Raw genomic sequence first — 10,948 nt, 5'->3', positions numbered from 1 at the left:
TATATATATATATGTATATATATATATGTATATATATATATATATATATATATATATGTATATATATGTATATATATATATGTATATATATATATATATTATATATATATATATATATATATATATATATATATATATATATATATATATATCCATACGGGATCCTATATACGACGATTTATGACAATTTTCTGGAACCTCCCTATCCGAAAACCGGGATTTGGGGCAAAAAAAATTACAAAAATAAAGAAATTTGGGAGAAAATGGGTGGGGACGGAAGTCTTTCCGTATTATGTTTCGCTGAAGAGGTTGTAATGCGACCGAAACATTTTTCAGCTACAGTGAGATAGATGTAGAAAATTCCACTAAAAATATCCAGTTTTTAAAGTTAGAGGAAACTAAGGAGACTTCTGGGAATTACCCGAAACTCCTCTCCCACCCCCGATAAACTTTTTTCAAAACAAATTCCGATATAATAGTAATCTACACCATCTGAAAAGTATTCGGAGACAGTTTCATTAAAAGATAAAAATTTTTCTGAAAGTTATGGAGGAACAAAGTCGGCGGTGCACAGTTGTGAAGGTATGCCACTAGACTATCGGTTAACACCATAATATTACATTTTAACTATGAATTAATTATGAATGAATATTTATACGGAAAGAAAATGAGACTGTGTATGGTTCCTTCACCATAATTTTGCGAGTAAATTAAGAGAAGTGTGATAATGAATTAAAAGACAATCAAAATGAGATTGCGAACTCGGTACGCTAAAATACATATTCAAGACAAAAGTATGTTCTTTGATCAGGAAAATAATATAGCACATCGTAAAGTATTTCACCTTTAATAACACGAATACTTAAAAGGAGAGAAAATCATCAAAAATAAATTATGATAAAGATGATACTAAATGCACAGAATTATTCAATTACCTCCCTTGAATAACGTCGTCGGTTACAACTGAATCAGCTATTAAATAGCGTTTAATTAATAGATACATACAATGTAAGTAAATTAAAAAGAAATGCTTTCAAAAATATAGAAAAAATAAATAAATGATTTGTTTAGTAAAATATTTTAGAGCTTTTTAAATTTTATACAGGACAAAAATAAATAACAGGAAATGTTATTAATATAAAATCAGTCAATGTTTGTAATGAAAACTATATATAACATAATGATGACCTCCCTAATCATACTTACCTGGCACAGGGGTAAACCATGATCAGCAAGGTGGTTCTCCCAGAGCGAGGCCCTTCCATTGCACTCCGGTTGGGTTGACCTTTGCGATCGCCCCAAATGTGGGCGACTCGGGTGCGCTATTTCTAAGTGTGGGGTCTGCGTTCGCGCTCACCCCGTAAAATAACAAATAACAGAACCTAAATTATCCCTTTTCTCCCATCGCATAATTATAAATGCATATATCTACAGAATTTCTTCACGTGCATGTTTCCTGGACAATATTTCGGAGAAGGTTCGTTTGAATAGAGGGAGACAGAATTTAAAATATTTAAATTTTGGATTAAATTAGTTTTCAGAGATTTGGGTGTTGTTTCTAGCATATCGAGTCATTACGTTGAATCAACAAACGTTCGAGTTTAAAACCACCGGGGGTTGAGTGGGGTGGTCATTCCGAAAAACGGGTAGAGAAAGGATATCTAATTCAAAATGAAATTAGGTATATTAATTATCTTATAAAATATATTTTTATAACTTCTGAAGGATGTTTTATTATCAGTCCTGCAGATAAATGTACTTAAACCCAGAGAGCGCTGAAATATATATTTTTAAATGATAGTGGATGTGTGCTCAACACGTCTGCTGTCCTGGTTTTCAGAATATCCTCCATACCATCGCACAACATTAATATTCTGAAAGTTTTTAAACTCGTTCAGTTATTTGGGCATGCAAGGACTATGACAGAAGACACATGCCCAAGGTGGCACGCACTGGAACTGAACCTAATACCACGTGAATGAAAAGCAAGACACGTAAGCATACAACCACGCCTGCGCTTATAAATAACTATTGCACTATATTGAGGTATAGGGATAATGAAAGTGTTCGGTAATTTCCGTTGAATTTTAAAATTTTTGCCTTCTTTGGCGATCTTTCGTCTCTAGTAGACCTTTCCGTCGATTTCTGTAAAAAATTTTTTTTTCACATATGGGCTTGCGGGAACTTTTGAAATAATGAGAGCGAAAGAGACTAAGAGAAAGCGATTGTATGACTTATGAAGTTACCGTGCATGGGAGCATTGATGTACATGTGTGTGTGTGTGTGTGTGAAGCACTTCACTTACACAACATACTTTCTGTCTCCCACACCCCATCAAACACACATGTATATCAATGCTTGCCATGCACGGTAACTTCAAAAGAACTTCCCTCGTCATACAATCGCTTTCTCTTAGTCTCTTTCGCTCTCATTACTTCAAAAGTTCCCGCAAGCCCATATGTAAAAAAAAAAAAAAATTTTTTACGGAAATCGACGGAAAGGTCTACTAGAGACGAAAGATCGCCGGAGACTTCCGGCGTTCTCAGCCTCCAGACCACATACCGGTTCACATACTCTTGGGGCTGAGATAGCAATCCGCATGTGCGAGCCCCATTAGTCAAAGTGGCTGTTCCAGTGCATCGCCTACACCCCCGCCCCACTGGGTCAACGGCCTTCCCATTTTGTCTGCTGGAATCATGAGGCGGACTGATAAGCCTTTTTTGAGACTTGTTACTTATCGTTTTAATTCCTCGCTATTTCCAATGTAAACTAGAGTACTAATAATAAATAACCCATTCATTTAGCCAGTATGGGGCGAAGAAAGCAGAGTTACATGGATGTTTCGTCCATTCATCGATCAGTAAAGAGCGGTAGAAAAAATATTCTCTAATATTTCTATGAATGTAAGCTTTTCACAGATTCTTATGCAATTTCAGGTTACTGGAATGGTTGGCGGTTGGGAAAAGAATAAGAACAACTGTACTGAGACATTCCTTACTTCTGGCAGACGGGTGAATGTCGGAGACGAAATAATATTTTTTTTTTTTAAAATTGAAATTTGGGAAAAATTATTTTTCAGAATCGAAATCTTCATATTTTTCTTATATTGGACTATTATTGTCAAATACTTGATTTATTTTTATAATACGCCAGATTTGGCTGTTATTTCTAGCATGTCCAGTGATCATTTTGAGGTTGCTCTCTCTCTCTCTCTCTCTCTCTCTCTCTCTCTCTCTCTCTCTCTCTCTCTCTCTCTCTCTCTCTCTCTCTCTCTCTCTCTCTCTCTCTCTCTCTCCTGATCGGTCGTGTTATTCTTTGCTCCGCAGTGAAAGATTGTTTTTGTGCTGAAAAGTTTGAAAATTTGCTGTTTTGGTCGTCGAGGCCACTTCTTTTCTGCTATTGCAGCAGAGTTCTGCTGTTTTTTCCCCCTTGTTTCAAGGGGGAAGTGACGAAAAAGACATGAATTTGCAACCAGTCTCCTCCGAGTCGGAGGAAAACGTTGAAAATTTGTTTGAAGGCATGAAGGCGAAAATGCGGGAGGAGGAAGGTAGAAGTAAAGAGACGTCTCACGCGAGCGTTACAAAAGCAGACGACAATATGTCTGGCGAAGCTAGTAAACGACAAGAAAAGGCAAAAATAAATTTTGCGAGTGCAGCAACTCGCCCCTGTGAAAACATCGTTATTAACAAAGAAGGATTAAAGAAGTACCAAACTTTATTAAAAAAAGGTGATAATGTGAAGTTGTTCCCTCCCAGTGAATTAATTTACGCGACGGAGAGAAAAACTGTAATATACAAGACTTATAATGTCAAAAATAAGAAAATTGACTTCGTACAGAGAGAAGCCATTGAAAAATGTTTGAGGCCGATATGGCAACAGACAAGTTATATAACAAGGGGTAGTCGCTTCGGCACGGTAGAGGTGCGTTTCCCTAGCGAAGAAATAGCTAGGGAACATTCAACAAGAACGTTGAAGTCGGAAGAGGTAGTTCTTTTACCATTTTATTTAGGAATGAGAACTAGTAGAATAACGGTTACGGACATTCCGCCCGAAATCGAGGTGGATTTTATAACAGCAGCGATTCTCTTAGGCAAAGAGGAAGAAATTGCCATTCTTCAGTCTAAAAGATACCGCCCCACAACCTGGTATGGACAGGACTTAGAGCTTGTGATCCAAGCGAACCCCTCGGACTTGGAAAAATTGCCAAGCTCCCTCACCATTGGAGATACCACCTTGATGGTAATAGTCGAGGGAAGAAAACCGAGATGCTATAAATGTGGCGAGAAAGGCCACATACGGTCGAGCTGCAAGAAGACAGCGAAAGAAAATACTGCAGAGGCAAGCACGACGCCGAAGACAACGACCACACCGCTAGAAATAGCAGCCACGTCGCGCACCCCAATTGCCGAAATTCAGCCGACAACGGGAGAAAACAACGATGACAACAACATCCAGGAGTGGGTCAACGTGGAAGCTTCAAAAAGAAGACGGAAACGGAAAAATCCACCCTCTTCGGATACACAGACAAGCACACCCACACCCACAAATACAGTCGCAAACACACACGTAGCCAAAAAAACACACACACTGGAAAAAGCACACACAAACACTCACACACCTACCACAAGCACGCACACACCTACAGACACCCACGCTTCTACAAGCACACACACACCCACAAACACACACACACAGCCCCCTCCACAATCACCTAACAAAAAAAAAAAGAAACACCTTCACGGCGATAAATAAAAAGAACCCATTAAGGGAAAAAATTAATTTACTGAAATCGGCGAAAAAATATATCGCAACAGATATAAATAGTATTATATCCGAAAATGTAGAATTTTATACGATAGATAACGAGGATTATTTTGAAATTAAAAAATCTTTTGCGGAGGATGTAGGCCGTTACAGATGAACTTTTCAAGCCATCTGTACAAGCAATTCGCAAAAAAACTGACCTCGCAAAACACAACACTCACAGACAGAAAAGAGGAGGGTGAAACTACACTCTCTCTTCCGTTAAAACAGTAAGTTTTAAACATTCGACTAATTTTTCACATTCTCGTTTAAACTCGGTTGTATAAATATTCGCGGCCTGGGGTCGTATTGGAAGCAAGGCTACCGCCTTAACGACCTTAGGTCGCATTGTTTGGATGTAGTGGTAATTACCGAATCCAGACTGAGTGGGCTGCAGGCTTTTTCGCCCCTTCTAAACGGCTACGAGAAATACGTTTTTCCCTGTCGACCTGGAGGGGGCGGAGGACTGGTCAGGAAAAACCTGGATCTAGAGATTAGAACTGTCTTTATAGATCCGAAAGGCAGGCTGGTCGTTTTGGATAAGACGCACAGCAGTGGTAAAGCGTTCAGGCTGGTCGCTGTCTATGCTCCCTGCGAAGGAAAAGCCGGGTAGAAAGAGTACTTCAAAAGCCTAGAGAATTTTCTTGGCACGTCGAACACGTTAGTATTGCTAGGTGACTTCAACATAATTTGCGATGCAAGCGTAGATTATGTTGGCTCAAGAAAGAATACGAGGGGATTACCTCACCTCAACAATATGCTAAGTCGTTTCGAATTGGCAGATAGATTCAGACTGGACCATCCAGACATTCCAGAGTGGACCTGGGCAAGAAACGACGGATCGTCCAGATCTTATATCGATAAAATCATAACTAGAAGGAAAGATAAGAAAATACTTAGCTGTCCACAACACCATATCGTCAGCTACAGCGATCACAAATTAGTGACCTGTACGCTCGACATAGATAGCATGTGTAGACGAGGTACCGGCTACTGGAAGCTAAACAAGTCACTATTGGACTGTGAAGCCTACAGGAATCGGATTAAACAATTAGTAATGAGGGCGTTAACCGGATCCATTATCAACAATAAATGGTGGTACGCCCTGAAAAGAGCCATCAAATTTGAGTCAATTAGGTTTAGCAAAGAACTAGCTAGTGCTAGAAAACAAAGTAGAAAAGGAACTAGTTAAGGCTATAGAGGAGGCAATGAGGTCAGGCTGTGCATCGAAAGTGTTAGCGGCGAGGTTAGCACTAGACCAACATCTCCAAGCTAAACATGAAGGGTGCATTATTAGGGCTAAGATCCGTGCAATGAGACAGGAAGGGATCAACGCAGCCGGATGGGCCCGGGTGGTAGAGGGCCAGCGTGGCAACAACTCAACCATTCGATCCTTGACGGGCCCAAATGGTCGATTAGTAAACGAACCCGAGGAGATGTGCAAGGTGTTTCATGATCATTTCGCCCAGCTATTCGGGAGGAGCGGCGAGCTGGAGCGCGGGGAGAAGCTAGCAGACTTCCTAGCCGGTTCGCCGCGTCTATCGGGGCCGGACGCGGAATCTTGTGGGGCGCCGATCACAGCCAAAGAAGTCGAGGATATGTTGGCAGAATGCGGCGGGGACAAATCGCCGGGATTCGATGGTCTGCCTTACGAACTCTATAGTAGCATGCCAGACTTGTTTGGGCACCTACTTGCATGCGTGTACACCAACTGGCAGCAGAACGGGAGAATTCCTAAGTCTGTGAGCCGAGGGGTGGTAGCGTTGTTAAGAAAGGACCCAAACAAGGGGGATTTAATTGATAATTTCCGGCCTATCACTCTGCTTAACGCAGAGTTGAAGATCTTGGCCAAGGTCTTAGCAAAAAGGTTGGCGAGGGTCGTGGGTGAACTTGTTGGCGAGGCGCAAACTTGCGCCATCCCTGGAAGGACCATCCACGACAATCTCCACTTTCTACGCTATGCCTTAGAAAGGGTAAATAGGATTCCTGGCAAGGGTGGGGCTATGGTCCACTTGGACCCAATCGAAAGCGTTTGATAGGGTGGACCATCAGTATCTGGCGGCGGCTGGCTTCTCGGCCCGACCTTCCGCGGATGGATCATCGCTTTATACAGCAACATCGAATCGGTAGTTCGGATAAATGGTTTCCTTTCGGAGCCGTTCAGCATTGAACGTTCGGTACGTCAAGGGTGTCTCTCTCCCCGCTTCTCTACGTTTTGGCTCCCTCGAGCCGTTGCTGAGGAGGTTGGAAACTATGAGAGGCACCCCGCAAGATCTAGGGTGCGGAAAGTCAGCTTCGGCGTATGCGGACGACATCACCGTCATCGTTTCCGAGTCGAGCACCTACAGTGGGTGGGTGAGGCCTTAAGGGACTACGAAGCGGTGGCAGGAGCGAAAGTCAACCGGGATAAATCGGTCGGCTTGCAACTCGGCACCTGGAGGGGCAAGTCGATGTCTTCCGACAGCGTCGTAGGACGTTGGACGGAAGGACCGGTGAAAATGCTTGGGATCTGGTTAGGTCCAGATCTCCAGATAGAGAAGAATTGGAGCGAGGTGGCGAGAAAGATGGCTCTCCTAACTCAGACATGGTCTGAACGGAATCTGTCCTTGAAAGGGAAGGCGGAGGTTGCAGAAGTGTTTATCGCCTCTGTAATCACTTACCGCCTAACCGTAGTGCCTTGCCCCGATTCGTGGCTGAACAAACTGGAACGCATGCTCTTTCGCTTTTTGTGGAGGGGCAGCAGACCTCTTGTAAGGCGTTCTATTTGCTGCCAAAAGCCGCTGAACGGTGGGTTAGGGATGCCGTGGCTAAAAATGCGCAGACATGCGCTCAGGCTTAGGCACCTCTGGATTTACCTGGACGGTGAGCAGGTGTGGTCTCCGTTTGTCAAGCTGTTATTTCCACAGTTCACATCGTTTAACGAACTGAACCCATGGATCAAGTGTAGACCGAGGTTGGGCATGTGGCATGCAGAGTGCTATCAGGCACTCGTGCTTCTCTCCCAGTCGGGCAACGCCGGTGGCGGGGCTACTACCGCGTTCTTCTATAGAGGGTTAGTAGAGTTTAAGTGTGACGACGTCCTAGGAGAAACTCTGGGCTTCGACGAAAATCAACTGGCCAGCCTGTTCCAAAGAACACTCGGTCCGGGGCCTATGGATAATTACCAAAAGTCCCTGGCCTGGCAATGTTACAGAGGAGCTTTACCGGTTCGAGATAAGCTCTTTAGACATGGGTGTGCACCTTCGCCGGTTTGTGCAAGATGTAAGAGGGACAGTGAAACTGTCCTGCACGCGATTGTGCAATGCCCCAAGGTGACTGAACTCTGGACTTATGTCGAACACCTGCTGTCGCATTCGAGAAGAGTACAACTGTCGAGCGAATCTGTAATTAAGATAGTTCCGCCGACCTTCCTGAATAGAGAGGAGCGAGCCTGTTTTCTTTCGGTAGTTGCTATGGCGAAAGAAGTAGTGTGGAAGACGAGAGTAAAAGGAATTGCAACAGGCATGTTTATCTCCAGTCTCGAGCTAATCGACTTTTTCATTTTCCACATGAAACGGAAAATAAGGCTGGAGAAGAAATGCCTGTCGCAAAGTGTGTTTCGTAAAAGATGGAAGTCTATAGCAAGTATGTTGCGAGAGAAAGAACCTATTTAATCGAGAATGTAAAAAAGGATAAAGCAAAGTCTTCAGTGTGAGTATGTGGTTTGTGGGGTCGACCGCGTCCTCCGCTTCATTTTTTGTTAATCACTCGTTCTCATTTAATTGTATATATATTAATTGTTTGTTTATTCATGTTTCGTCTCATTCGATACCCTGACCCCAACGTTTGTTTTGTCCCCTCTTTTTCTCAACCTTATGGTGAATAAAGAAATACTCTCTCTCTCTCCTCTCTCTCTCTCTCTCTTCTCTCTCTCTCTCTCTTCTCTCTCTCTCTCTCTCTCTCACACACACACACACACACACACACACTCACTCACTCATACATGTCGTCTGTTGATGCAGTAGGCCTCTACGCATGCTTGAACGGCAAGTTAAAAATGTTTTTCTGATAGTCGATGGCATATTTATGATAAGCTTCACTGAGAGGAAAGTGGCTTCTTTCTAACAATGTACTTTCAATCCTTTTCTTGTTTTTAAAGGGTGAAAATCACAACTAAAAATATATAAATTACGAAATTGTTGAACTTTAATTACACTGTAAATTATATGTATGTACAATATATATAAACTTTATAAATATTCTTTTCTACACTTGACACAAGGCCCGAAATTTTTTGAGGGGTGAGACCAGTCGATTAGATCGACCCCACTACGCAACAAGCACTTAATTTATCGACTCCGAAAGGATAAAAGGCAAAGTTGACCTCGGCGGAATTTGAACTCAGAACGTAACGGCAGACGAAATACCTATTTCTTTACTACCCACAAGGGACTAAACACAGAGAGGACAAACAAGGACAGACAGACGAATTAAGTCGATTATATCGACCCCAGTGCCACTATATATTTATGTGTGTGTATTTGTGTCTGTGTTTGTTCACACCCACCATTGCTTAGAAACCGATGTTGGTGTGTTTACCCCCCCCCCCATAACTTAGCGGTTCGACAGAAGATCTCGATAGAACGAGCACCAGGCTTACAAAGAATAAGCCTAGGTGGCGATTTCTTCAACTCAAAGGCAGTGCTTCAGCATGGCCAAACTCAAATGACTGAAACGAGTAACAAGAGTGAAGGAGTAATATATATATATATATATATATATGTATATATAATTATTGAAATTATAATTAAGCGTATCTATAAGATACCATCATGCTAGAGATAGCAGTCAAAACTTGACTCTAAAACCACATCAAATATTCATACAGCACTAGGAGAGAAGGCAAAGAGACAAAATAAACTAGCAAAAAATTATTGGATAAATCCAGATCTAGATATCTAGCTCTGCATAAGATACAATGGTCAACAAAATAAAGCTTTTATTTTCTGCCGTAAAATCTTAGAGTTGTTTTAGTTTGCTTGCTAATTCCAAAACTGACCTCAGTTTTCCTCAGTCACATCACATTTTCGTGCCATCTGTATATACCTATATTTACCTGGAGCACACCAAAAGTTAACTGTATACCACTATTTGCTGGAATGTGGGCTGGATGGATTGTCACGCTAATTTTGAATATGTTGAAGTTGAGTTTTGCTTTAAAGCCCTTCTTCTTTTCAGACGTGAACTGAACCATTGTGATCTAGTTATGGACGTACTGACCCCGATGCCTTCTGTTACGTCTGTGGAAACGTCATTCCACAGGCTCAAAGGTGCAACAGTAATAACTTTGTCAAGAAGGTTTATCTTGCGTACTTTAAAGAAAAACTTGCAGACCAGGACAATATCCGGGCGCCCCACAAAGTTTGCAAAACCTGTGTTGGAACTTGGTGTGATGAAGCAATTCAGCAAAGAGCTTGATCATCTTGGAGATTGCTTTAGATTTTTATGTACAAGCTTTCCAAGTCTCAGTGACGAGAAAAAGAAGGCAAGAATATTTGATGACCTCAAATAAGAACACAGATTATTGTTGGGGCTTGATGAAAAATATTCCAGAAGCTGTAAGCAAGAGCTAAGATCTGAAGATTCTATGGAATTTAAAAGGAGCATATTTGTATAACAAAGTGGTTCTCTTTTTCATGAAGAAGTACTTGTACAGTAAACTAACCCTATAGCGAGCCACGAACTCAAAAGTAAGCCTTGAAAACTGGTGGCGAAAAAGTTCAGGGAAACTTCAGCGATGTTAAAGAAGATGTGGTGGTTGAATTGCAATGTATTGAAAAAATCAAGAAAGGATGTGAGGGCATAGGCCCCTACTGGGGTGAAGTTTAAAATATGAATGAACTTGGAATTTACTGAGCCATCATTTTGCATGGTGTACACTCGAAGTTGATGAAAAGTTTTTCTGGTGTCATGCATATGTGATGTGTTATGACCATTAAATAGAGAATAGAAATCCACTAGAAGTATTCGGAAACGATTTCGCTGAAAGAGATATATATGGAGACAGTGGGGAAAGTTGATGTGTTAGATATATACGTCTGGGAAAGGGAACACAAATGCTAGATGTGAATGGGGTCACAACGATAACATTGATTGCTGTAGCAGG

The 10,948-nt window shown here is 41.7% G+C and overlaps 1 non-coding gene across 1 annotated transcript; it reads left to right on the top strand.

Annotated features, from left to right (window-relative positions):
* Positions 1-1,198: 1,198 nt before the first annotated feature.
* Positions 1,199-1,362, top strand: LOC115220030. The gene has a single exon (XR_003882419.1). It is a non-coding gene; the product is annotated as a U1 spliceosomal RNA (small nuclear RNA).
* Positions 1,363-10,948: the final 9,586 nt, after the last annotated feature.

Source organism: Octopus sinensis, linkage group LG15, assembly GCF_006345805.1.
Source record: "Octopus sinensis linkage group LG15, ASM634580v1, whole genome shotgun sequence".
NCBI lineage: Eukaryota > Metazoa > Mollusca > Cephalopoda > Octopoda > Octopodidae > Octopus > Octopus sinensis.
The sequence above is the reverse complement of the archived record's forward strand: the minus strand, read 5'-3'. Positions and strand labels throughout refer to the sequence as shown.